Raw genomic sequence first — 12,712 nt, 5'->3', positions numbered from 1 at the left:
TAAGGGGTAAACGTAGGGGCATGGGTGGATTGCCCTTCGGCGGGTCGGTGTGGACTTGTTGGGCCGAAGGGCCTGTTTCCACGCTGTAATCTAATCTAAAAAAAAATCTAACTGTCTGCGTGAAGGAGAAGAGGGTGTAGCCTCAAGATTAGAGGAAGCAGATTTAGAACTGAATTGAGAAGGAGCATCTTCACCCAGAGGGTTGTGAATCTATGGAATTCCCTGCCAAGGAAGTAGTTGAGGCTTCTTCAGCAAATGTTTTTAAAGCTAAGATAGATAATCTTTTGAACAGTAAAGGAATTAAGGGTTATGGTGAAAGGGCTGGCAGGTGGAGCTGAGGCCATGAAGAGACCAGCCATGATCTTATTGAATGGTGGAGCTGGCTCAAAGAGCCAGATGGCCTACTCCTGCTCCTCGTTCTTATTTTCTCACAGTAGAGTGACAAAAATTAATGATGCTCAAGAATCCAGAATACAAGAAGTGCAGCTAACTTGTACACAGGGGAATCAAAGGTTATTGGGAGTAAATGAGAATGTGGAAGTCAAAACACAAATAGATTGGTGACAGTCTTATTGAATGACAGAGCAGACTTGAAGCTGAATGGCCTATTTCAGTTCCTAATTTTATGTTATGGACGTGAGGTAGGATGCAGAAACATGGTGGTACACAGGGGTTTTGAAAACAAGAATTTTAAAATTGACACATTGCTTAAATGGTAGCCATTTAGGTCAGGGAGTCCACGGGTGATGGGTGGACTGGACCTGGTGAGAGTTATGAGGTGGACAGCAGAGTTTTGGTCAAATTTATGTCAGGGGTACAAGGAGGAAGACCAACATGAGCTGTATCCATTCCTAAAATCTGGCTGCAACATCCTGACTATATTACTATTTAGCAATGAGCACCCTGGGGCAATGACAGTATTTGGAAAGGATTAGTAATACAAGGAACAGAAAGGTAAATCAGACAAATAAAAGAAAACACACAAATCTCTAGGTGGGCTTGGATCGGCGCAACATCGTGGGCCCAAGGGCCTGTACTGCGCTGTATTCTTCTATGTTCTATGTTCTATGTTCTAAAGGTAAATCAGACAAATAAAAGAAAACACACAAATCTCTAGCAACTTATCACATTTTTCAGAAACATGTCAGAGCCCTTATATAAATTAAATTAAGATACAGTGACTTCTAGCATGAAAACTAAATTATTTATGCAAATTTTTAAAAAATTCATTCAGGGTGTGAAGACTAAGCTAGAATTTATTCCCAGAGGGTAGTTACAAGTCAAGCACATTGCTGTGGGTCTGGAGTCACATGTAAGCCAGGCCAGGTAAGGATGGCAGTTTCCTTCTTAAGTGAACCAGATGGGGTTTTCTGACAATCAACAATCACTTTTAGATTCTTAATTCCAGATTTTTATTGAATTCAAAATCCATTAACTGCGCGATTTGGGCCTAGGTTCCCAGAACATTACTTGGGTCTCTGGATTAACAGTCCAGCAATAATACCACAAAGTCATCACCTCCCAACTCCTCTGCTGTTTCCTGAGTCTCCATTATTACTTCCACAGCCTTCTCCTTGAAACAACACTTATTCACTTGAGCCTCTCTCTTCCTTTTCATATGGTTAAAGAAGCTCTTACTGTTCATTTTACATTACTTGCTAATTTATCTTCACGGTAGATGAACAAATCCCACAAACAGCAATATGAACTTAAACCAGTTAATTGATTTAGAAGTTGCTGATTAACAACACAAAAACTAGAAGTAGGAATAGGCAATTCAGTCCCATGAACCTGCTCCACCGTTCAATACAATCTTGGCCAATCACATCTTAGACTCAATTCCATTTTCCTTCCTGCTTCCCATAACTCTTCAATGCATTACTAATTAAGGAATGTCCATCTCCTTCATAAAGTTACTCAGTTTTTCAGCATCAGGCATCCTCTGGGGTAGTGAATTACACAGATTCCCCACCCTTTGAAATAAGTAATTTCTCCTTATTTCTGTTTTAAATCAGTGAACTGTATCACAAAATTATGAGCTCTCATTCTAGATTTCCCCATGAGGAAACATTCGCTCTATGTCTACTCTGTCAATCCCCTTTAGCATCTTATATACTCTCAATCAGATCTTCTCTCATTCTTCTCAACTCTAGACAGTATAGGCCTAAACTGCTCAATCTCTTTTCGTAAGACAAACCCCCTCAACCCTGGAATCAATATAGCAAATCTCCTCTGAACTGCCTCCAATGCAACTACATCCAAAGAACAAAGAACAAGACAGCCCTTTGGCCCTCCAAGCCTGCACTGACACAGTTTCCCTTCCATAATAAAACTGTCTTCACTTACAGACCCTATATCCACCTATTCCCTTTCGATTCATGTATTGATCCAGGTGTTTTTTGAATGTTGCTGTTGTGTCTGCTTCCACCACCTCTTCAGGCAGTGCATTCCAGGCACTCACCACACTTTGTGTGAAAAAGCTGCCTCTCATATCTCCTTTAAATTCCACCCCCTTTCCCCCAACACCTTGAACCTGTGTCCCCTAGTAACTGACCCTGGTAAAAAGCCTCCTATTTTCCACTCTATCCATGCCGTTCACAATCTTATAAATTTCTATCAGGGTGCCCCACAATCTCAGTGAAAACAAACCCAGTCTAACCAACCTTCCTTCTTGGCTAAAATCCCCCATATTAGACAATATCCTGGTAAACCTCGTCTCTACCCTCTCTTCAGCATCCACATCCTTCTGATCGTGTGGTGACCTTAAGTAAAGGGACCTAAATTATATGCAGCATTCCAGGTGCGGTCTCACTCACGTCTTGTACAGTTACAGCAACATTTCCCTACTTTGAAGCCCTTTAGCAATAAATGCCGAAATTCTATTTGCCTTCCTTATTGCCTGCCATCCCTGCCATCATTCAACCAGTTTTCTGTGATTCACATGAAGATACCCAGATACCTCTGCATCGAAGCACTCTGAAGTTTCTCTCCGTTTAGGCAAGTTGCCTTTCTAGTCTTCTGAACAAAATGGATAATCTCACACTAATCCATGTTATTCCACTTGCCACATTTTGGCCCTCATGAATATTAGTTTTTTTGCTCCAAATTTGCTTTGTCATCATTGTCAACGTTGCCCCGAAGCAGCAATGCAATAGAAACAGTGCCTCAGGAAAATCCATACTGAGATACTGAGGCCACGTTCAGCCAGCGCCTCAGTACCAACTTGTCAATTCCTGGTGACCCAGAGTGCCAATTGAATTTGGTCTGCTCTCAAGGTATCCATGATCAACATGTCAGAACAGACTCATGGTGACTCAACCAGGAAACACCAAAGGCTGTATCAATGAGAACAACCAGGAGATCTTGGTCAAAATCCAGCGTGAGGAAACGTACCTTAACGTGGTATTTGTTCTGCCCCGTTTCTCTTGAGGGGAGGTATTGTAAACCTGGTGCAGAGATGTCTGCTCCATGGAAAGCAGACTAATCAGATTTGGGTTTTTAAAAAAAAATTAGACAAACAAAGCAGGAGTGGGTTGAGTCAGGTTTACACAGTCCCAGGGTTCTAATTTTGCTTTCAGTTGTTGGATTTTTGAGTTTTGGAATTGTGGCTGCTAAATACAGCTCTCTCTGCTGCTAGATTCCTTCTGTCAGTGTTCCTTCTGCTGGACTGAAGGCGATAGATTAGATTCGATTCGATTCCCTACAGTGTGGAAACAGGCCCTTCAGCCCAACAAGTCCACACCGACCCTCCAAAGAGTAACCTACCCAAACCCATTTCCCCCTGATTAATGCACCTAACACTACGGGCAATTTAGCATGGCCAATTCACCTGACCTGTACATCTTTCTGTGATTGAGAGAGGAAACTAGAGCACCCGGAGGAAACTCACGCTGACACGGGGAGAACGAGGCTGGAATTGAACCCGGGTACCTGGCGCTGTGAGGCAACAGTGCTAACCACTGAGCCACTGTGCCGCCCCATACCTAGTGAGGGAAATCGGTTTCGCTGAATTTACCTTTGCCAAGGGTCATAAAGTCATAGAGATGTACAGCACAGAACAGACCCTTCAGTCCAACTTGTTCACGCTGACCAGACACCCCTACCCAATCTCGTCCCATTTGCCAGCACCCGGCCCATATCCCTCCAAACCCTTCCTATTCATATACCCATCCAGATGCCTTTTAAATGTTGCAATTGTACCAGCCTCCACCATTTCCTCTGGCAGCTCATTCCATACATGTGCCACCCTCTGGTCCCTTTTATATCTTTCCCCTCTCACCCTAAAGCTTTGCCCTCTAGTTCTGGACTCCCCGACCCCAGGGAGAAAAACCTTGTCTACTTACCCTATCCATGCCCCTCATGATTATGGATGCTGCTATATTGAAAAAATTTTTGAGTACTAGTTAAAATATATACTATTTTGCAAAGTATTTTTGTAATTTGCATTTTAACTGTGGTGTAAGAAGAAGAAAGTTTTGCTTAAAGCCAGTAGTTTGTCCAATTGAATCACATCTTGAAAGCAGTGCCTTACACTTGTCTTTAAATAAGATAAAAGTTAGTATTTAGGCTATCTCCTTAATGTGTTTTGAGGGGGTTTGACCTGGAACTCCCTCTTGGATGACAATGTAGGTGTGCAGCGGTTCAAGGAGACAGACCACCACATTCTCCGCAAGCACAATTAAGGATGAGCAATAAAAGCTAGCCGAACCAGTGATTTGCACACCCTCTAATGGAATTTAATAAAGTCTAGCAACTGATAAGCTAAAATTGCAAGATATTTCTGAACCTGAAAAAGCAACTCAACTTGAGAGCTAAGAAATAGCTCTACAGATGATTGAAGGCTGAGGTCCAACAGAAAAGCCATACACCAAAGAGCAGATGGTGGATGGAGAAAGTGCAGGTGATCCAACAGTTAGCTGAGAACGACGATGTGCACGGTTTCTTCAGAGCAATCAAGACTACCCTACTGTCCCTGCACCCAGGCACCATTCCACAGCTGACCAAAATGGAAAGTTCTCATCAAGCACAGAGGAGCAAGTTATGCCCTCAGGAAGGAGCACTTCACCGGTCTCCTTAACAGAGACTCCATTTTCAACATGTGTCAATGACTCCATTCTGTAGCATGTGACACGCTACTGTATCAGCATAACAACAAATCAGTATGAAGCAGAAAAGATATTCAACAATCAGAGAACACAAGGCATCAAGTGCAGATGGCCTTTTTTAGTAGGGACATAGCAAAAATGGGAGCAGGAATAGGATATTTAGCCCCTTAAGCCGCTCCACCTTTCAATTAGATACAAAAAGAAACAAGTGTGATGCAAGAAGATGAGGGCAGAGAGGCAGGAGCGGAGGAATAAAGACACAAGAGTTGTGCAGGTCTGTTGCAGCCAAGATGGGCCAAATGACCTCTTTCTGCCCCATAAGATGTCTTTAACTCTGGGACTGCCATAGTGTTAAGGGTTTGGATGGAGAGGAATTTGTTAAGTGTGTACAAGAAAATTTTCTTATTCAGTATATGGATGTACCTACTAGAGAAGGTGCAAAACTTGGCCTGCTCTTGGGAAATAAGGCAGGGCAGGTGACTGAGGTGGCAGTGGGGGAGCACTTCAGGGCCAGCGACCATAATTCTATTAGTTTTAAAATAGTTATGGAAAAGGATAGACCAGATCTAAAAGCTGAAGTTCTAAGTTGGGGAAAGGCTAATTTTGACGGTATTAGGCAAGAACTTTCAAAAGCTGATTGGAGGCAGATGTTCGCAGGCAAAGGGACGGCTGGAAAATGGAATGCCTTCAGAGATGAGATAACAAGAATCCAGAGACTGAATGTTCCTGTTAGGGTGAAAGATAGGTGTAGGGAATGTGGATGACTAGAGAAATTGAGGGTCTCATTAAGAAAAAGGTATAGGCAGGATAGATCGAGTGAATCCTTAGAGTATAAAGGCAGTAGGAGTACACTTAAGAGGGAAATCAGGAGGGCAAAAAGGGGACATGGGATAGCTTTGGCAAATAGAATTAAGGAGAATCTAAAGGGTTTTTACAAATACATTAAGGACAAAAGGGTAACTAGGGAGAGAATAGGGGCCCTCAAAAATCAGCAAGGCAGCCTTTGTGTGGAGCTGCAGGAGATGGGGGTGATACTAACAGAGTATTTTGCATCTCTGTTTACTGTGGAGAAGGACATGGAAGATATAGAATGTAGGGAAATAGATGGTGATATCTTGAAAAATGTCCATATTACAGAGGAGGAAGTGCTGGATGTCTTGAAAGGCATAAAGGTGGATCAATCCCCAGGACTTGATCAGGTGTACGCTAGAACTCTGTGGGAACTAGGGAAGTGATTGCTGGGCCCCTTGCTGAGATATTTGTACCATCGATAGTCACAGGTGACGATCCGGAAGACTGGAGGTTGGCTAACGTGATACCACTATTTAAGAAAGGTGGTAAGGACAAATCGGGGAACTATAGACCAATGAGCTTGATGTCGGCGGTGGGCAAGTTGTTGGAGGGAATCCAGAGGAACAGGATTTACACATATTTGGAAAGGCAAGGACTGATTAGGGATAGTCAACATGGCTTTGTGCGTGGGAAATCACATCTCTTGAACTTAATTGAGTTTTTGAAGACATAATCAAGAGAATCATGAAGGCAGAGCAGTGGATGTGATTTTTATGGACTTCAGTCAGGCGTTCGACAAAGTTCTCCATGGGAGACTGGTTAGCAAGGTTAGATCTCATGGAATACAGGGAGAACTAGCCATTTGGATACAGAACTGGCTCAAAGGTAGAAGACAGAGGGTAGTGGTGGAGAGTCATTTTGCAGACTGGAGGTGTGTGACCAGTGGAGTGCCACAAGGATTGGTGTTGGGTCCACTACTTTTCGTCATTTATATAAATAATTTGGATGTGAACATAGAAGGTATAGTTAGTAAGTTTGCAGATGACACCAAAATTGGAGGTGTAGTGGACAGCGAAGACGGTTACCTGAGACTACAGTGGGATCTTCATCTGACGGGCCAGTGGGCTGAGGAATGGCAGATGGAGTTTAATTTAGATAAATGTCTGATCAAGATCTCACTGTAGTCTCAGGTAACCGTCTTCACTGTCCACTACACCTCCAATTTTGATGTCATCTGCAAACTTACTAACTATACCTTCTATGTTCACATCCAAATTATTTATATAAATGAAGAAAAGTAGTGGACCCAACACCAATCCTTGTGGCACTCCACTGGTCACAGTGCTGCATTTTGAGAAAGCACATCTTAGCAGGACTTATACACTTAATGGTAAGGTCCTAGGGAGTGTTGCTGAACAAAGAGATCTTGGAATGCAGGTTCATAGCTCCTGAAAGTAGAGTCACAAGTAGATAGGATAGTGAAGGCAGCATTTGGTATACTTTCCTTTATTGGTCAGAGTATTGAGTACAGGAGTTGGGAGGTCACGTTGCAGCTGTATAGGACGTTAGTGAGGCCACTATTAGAATAATGCGTGCAATTCAGGTCTCCTTCCTATCGGAAGCTTGTTGTGAAACTTGAAAGGGTTCAGTAAAGATTTACAAGGATGTTGCCAGGGTTGGAGAATTTGAACTGTAGGGAGAGGTTGAATCGTCTGGGGCTGATTTCCCTGGAGCTTTGGAGGCTGAGGGATGACCTTATAGAGGTTAATAAAATCATGAGGGGCATGAATAGATAAATAGACAAAGTATTTTCCCTGGGATGGAGGAATCCAGAACTAGAGGGCATAGGTTTAGGGTTAGGGGGAAAGATATAAAAGGGACCTAAGGGGCAACTTTTTACACAGAGGGTGGAACATGCATGGAGTGAGCTGCCAGAGGATGCGGTGGAGGCTGGTACAATTGCAACATTTAAAAGGCATTTGGATGGGAATATGAATAGTAAGGGTTTAGAGGGATATGGGCTGGGTGCTGGCAAGTGGGACTAGATTATGTTGGGATATCTGGTTCGGCATTGATGAGTTGGACCGAAGGGTTTGTTTCTGTGCTGTACATCTTTATGATTCTAAATCTGTGAAGATGAAGGTGATCTACCCTTGGCCTCAAGTTCTCTTTCGTACTAGCTCCTCATATCACTCAACTCCTTGATATTTCAAGAATCTATCAATGGCCTCTTTAAATATTTTCAGTGATTCAACCGCCATAATTCTCTGAGGTAGAAAATTCCAGACATATGCTACTCTCTGATAGAAGAAATTCCTTCAAATTCACTCGAGTGAATGTTCCCTCATTCAGTAACCATGTTTTCTTGTTTGAGATTTCTCTACTAGTGAAAACATCTTCAACATTTACCCTGTCAAGCCCCCTCACTTCTGAAGAGGAGTTATATGAGATTTGAAGAATGAATTCTTTCTCTCCCCACAAATGGTGCCAGCTTTGCTGAGTTTCTCCAGCATTCTTTGTGTTGTTCCCTTCAGAATCTTGCATGTTTCAACAAGATCACCCCTCAATCTTCTGAACTCTAATGAATTAAGGCCTAACCTGATTAGTCACCAGCTCCTTCATCCCAAGAATCAGCTGAGTGAATATCTTTCGAACGAGCTCCAATGTCTTTTTTCAAATACGGGAACCAAAATTAATCAGTGTACTCTAATTATGGCCTCACCAACAGTTGTAACAAAACATCCCTATTTTTAAACTCTAACTGCCTCGCAATAAAGGGCAAAATTCCATTTGCTTTCTTAATCACTTGCTGCATCCACATGCTAACCTTTTGTGTTTCATGCAGAAGAACACCCAGAACCCTTTGTGCTGCACATCTTTTGGAAGTTTGCTCCATTTAAATAACAGTCTGCCTTTTGATTGCTTCTACCAAGGTCAATGAGCACACACATTCCTAGATTAAACTCCATCTATCACATTTCGGCTTAGTATATCTCCTTCAATATTCCTCATGTCCTCATCACCCCAACATGATCTCTCTCTCTTATTTTTGCATCATCAGTAAATTTAGGTACATTAAATTTTGCCCTTCTTCCAAGTCATCAATATAGATAGTAAATAATTGAGGCCTGAAGTGAAATCCTGGTGGTACTCTGCTACTTACTCCTTTCCAACCTGAAAAATACCCAAGCATTAACACAGAAACGTTGAAAATAGGAGTAGGAGGAATTCATTTGGCCCTTCCACCATCCATTATGATCCTGGCCGATCACCCTACATCATACCACTTTTTCTCCATGTCCCTTGGTGCCTTTAGCCCCAGGTGCTTGCCAAACTCTTTTTTGAAATCATACAATATCTTGCCCTTGACTACTTTCTGTAGTAGTGAACTCCACAGGCTCACCTCTCACTGGGTAAGGAAATTCTCCTAATTTCAGTCTTAAATGGTTTACTCATATCCTTAGACTGAGACCCCTGGTTCTAGACTCCCTGTTAGAGGAGACATCCTTCTTGCTTCTATCCTGTCTAGTCCTGTTAGAATGTTATAGATTTCGGAAGATATACCCCTCAGTCTGAACTCCAGTGAACATAATCCTAATCGATTCAACCTCTTCTCATAGGTCAATCCTGCTAACTGGTAGACCTTTGCTGCACTCCCTCTATATCACAAACATCCTTCGTCAGATAATGAGTCCAAAACCGCACACAATATTCCAGGTCTGGTCTTACCAAGGTCCTGGACAATTGCAGCAAAACATCCCTGCTCCTGAACATGACTCCTCTCGCTATAAAGGTCAACATATCAATTCCCCTCTTCATTGACTGCACCTGCATACTTAGCTTCAGCAACTGGTGTCCAAGGACACCCAGGTCTCATGGCACCTCCCCCCCTCTCAATTTATAGCCATTCAGATAATATACCTGTCTGTTTTTCTCCCAAAGTGGATAATGTCACATTTATCCACATCATACTGCATTTGCCATGCACTTTTTTTTATTACTCAGCTTGTTCAAACCATACTGAAGCACTACTGCATCCTCCTCACAACTTATACTCTTATTTAGCTTTGTGTTATCTGCAAATTTGGGGATATCACATTTAGTCGCCTCATCTAAATCATTAATATATAGTGTGAATTAAGTCATAGAGCTATACAGCATGAAAACAGACCCTTCGGTCCAACCAAGTTTCCTTAACTGAACTAGCTCCATTTGCCTGCATTTGGTCCATGTCTCTCTGAACTGTTCCTATTCAAGGATCTATCCAAATGGCTTTTAAATGTTGTAATTGTACTTGGCTCTAACATTTCCCCCAGCACTTTGTTCCATATATACACCAACCTCTGTGTGAAAAAGTTGCCCCTCAGGTCCCTTTTAAATCTTTCTGCTCTCACCTTAAACCTATGCTCTCTGGTTTTGGACTCCACTACCCTAGGGAAAAGACCTTGGCTATTCACCTGATCTCTGCCCCCTCATGATTTTATGAACCCCTGTAATGTCACCCCTCAGTCTCCTATGCTCCAGAAAAAATCTCAGCCTGTACAGTCTCTCCTTATTTAACTCAAACCCTCCAGTCTTGATAACATCCTTATGAATGCTTTCTGCACCCTTTCCAGTTTAGTGACCAGAGTTGTACCTAGCACTGATCCCTATGTTACTCTATTAGTCTGCCATTTGGAAAAAGACTCAGATCTTCCTACTCTTTGTTTTCTGTATGTCAACCAGTTTTCCGTCCATTCTAAATACACTAACTTTCAATCCCATGTGCTTTAATTTTACATGCTAATCTCTTATGTGGGACTTTGTTAAAGGACTTCTGAAAGTTTAAATAAACTGAATTCACTGGTTCCCGCCCATCAATTCTATGATTTACATCCTTGAAGAATTCCTGGAAGTTTGTCAAGCATGCATTTTCTTTCATAAATCCATGCTGTCTCTGTCTAATCTAGCCATTGTTTTCAAGTGTCCAGCTATTAAACCTTTTCTAATGGACTTCAGCACTTTACTGACTACCAATATCTGGCTGACTGGTCTATAACTCCCAGTTTTCTCTCCACCTCCCTTTTTAAACAGACAGGTTACATAAGCTATCTTCCAATCTGTAGGAACTTTTTCAGAGTCTATAGAAACTTGCAAGGTTACTACCAATATTTCTAGGGCCACCTCCTTAAGTACTTTGGGACATAGATTATCAGGCCCTGGGACTTATTGGCCTTCAATCCCATCAAGTTCCCCGACATCATTTCCCAATTGACAGAATTTCTTCCTCTCACTAAACCCTGTGCTCCCCAACATTTCTGGGGCATTATTTGTCACAAATGTCTTTTTTTCTGTGAATAATTAATCCTCATCAACACTAATATATTATCCCATTACTTAAGCTCCTACCCAGTGATATTTTATAAAATGCCTTTGAGAAATCCATATATACTAGATTTGCTGGTTTCCCTTAACTGATTCTGCTTGTCCTATCCTCAGAGAACTCTAGCAAATTTCTCAAATATAATTCCCCTTTCACAAAACCATGTTGATTCTGCTAGATTGCATTAAACTTTTCTAAATGCCCTGCCATTTCTTTCTTTAATAACAGACTAGCTCTTTCTCAATGCCAGACATTGGGCTAAGTGGCCCATAATCTCCCTGTCTCCCTCCCTTCTAACTGGATGTCACATTAGTGCTTTTCCAATCCACTGGAACAGTCTGAGAATCATAGAACATAGAAAGGTACAGCACAGAACAGGCCCTTTGGCCCATGATGTTGTGCCGAGGTTGAATCCTAATGTGAAATATAATAACTTAACCTACGCACCCCTCAACTCACTGCTATCCATGTGCATGTCTAGCAGTTGCTTAAATGTCCTTAATGACTCCGCCTCCACCACCACCGCTGGCAACGCATTCTATGCATTCACAACTCTCTGCGTAAAGAAACAACCTCTGACGTCTCCTCTCTACCTTTCCCCTAATATCTTAAAACTATGACCCCTTGTACCCGTCAATCCTGCCCTAGGGAAAAGTCTCTGGCTATTGACTCTATCTATTCCTCTCATTTTGTACACCTCGATCAGGTCTCCTCTCTTCCTCCTTCTCTCCAGAGAGAAAAGTCCAAACTTATTCAACCTCTCTTCATAAGGCAAGCCTTCCAGTCCAGGCAGCATCCTGGTAAACCTTCTTTGCATCCTCTCCAAAGCCTCTGTATCTTTCCTATAGTAGGGCGACCAGAACTGGACACAATACTCCAAGTGTGATCTCACCAGGGACTTGTAGAGCTGTAGCTAAACCTCACGGCTCATAAACTCGATCCCCCTGTTAATGAAAGCCAAAACACCATAGGCTTTCTTTACAACCCGAGCTACTTGGGTGGTAACCTTGAGGGATCTATGTACTTGCACACCCAGATCCCTCTGTTCCTCCACACTGCCAAGAATCTTGTCTTTAACCCTATATTCAGCATTCAAGTTCAACCTTCCAAAATGCATCACTTCATATTTATCCAGGTGAACTCCATCTGCCATTTCTCAGCCCAGCTCTGCATCCTGTCTATGTCGCGCTGCAGCCTGCAGTGGCCCTCGATACTATCGACGGCACATCCAACCTTTGTGCTATTGGCAAATTTACTAACCCACCCCTCAACCTCCTCATCCAAGTAATTTATAAAAACTAGAAAGAGCAGAGGCCCAAGTACAGAGCCCTGCAGGACCCCACTCAACACTGACCTCCAGGCAGAATACTTTCCATCTACAACCACTCTCTGCCTTCTGTCAGCCAACCAATTCTGAATCCAGACAGCCAAATCTCCCTGTATCACATACCTC

At 42.5% G+C, this 12,712-nt stretch overlaps 1 protein-coding gene across 4 annotated transcripts in view; it reads right to left on the bottom strand.

Moving 5' to 3' along the window:
* LOC122548528 (serine/threonine-protein kinase MRCK alpha-like) overlaps positions 1–12,712 on the bottom strand; it is a 493,614-nt gene that overhangs the window by 45,476 nt on the left and 435,426 nt on the right. The gene's annotated exons all lie outside the window — the stretch shown is intronic.

Source organism: Chiloscyllium plagiosum, chromosome 3, assembly GCF_004010195.1.
Source record: "Chiloscyllium plagiosum isolate BGI_BamShark_2017 chromosome 3, ASM401019v2, whole genome shotgun sequence".
NCBI lineage: Eukaryota > Metazoa > Chordata > Chondrichthyes > Orectolobiformes > Hemiscylliidae > Chiloscyllium > Chiloscyllium plagiosum.
Note: the sequence above shows the minus strand (reverse complement) of the source record. Positions and strands in the feature narration are given on the sequence as shown.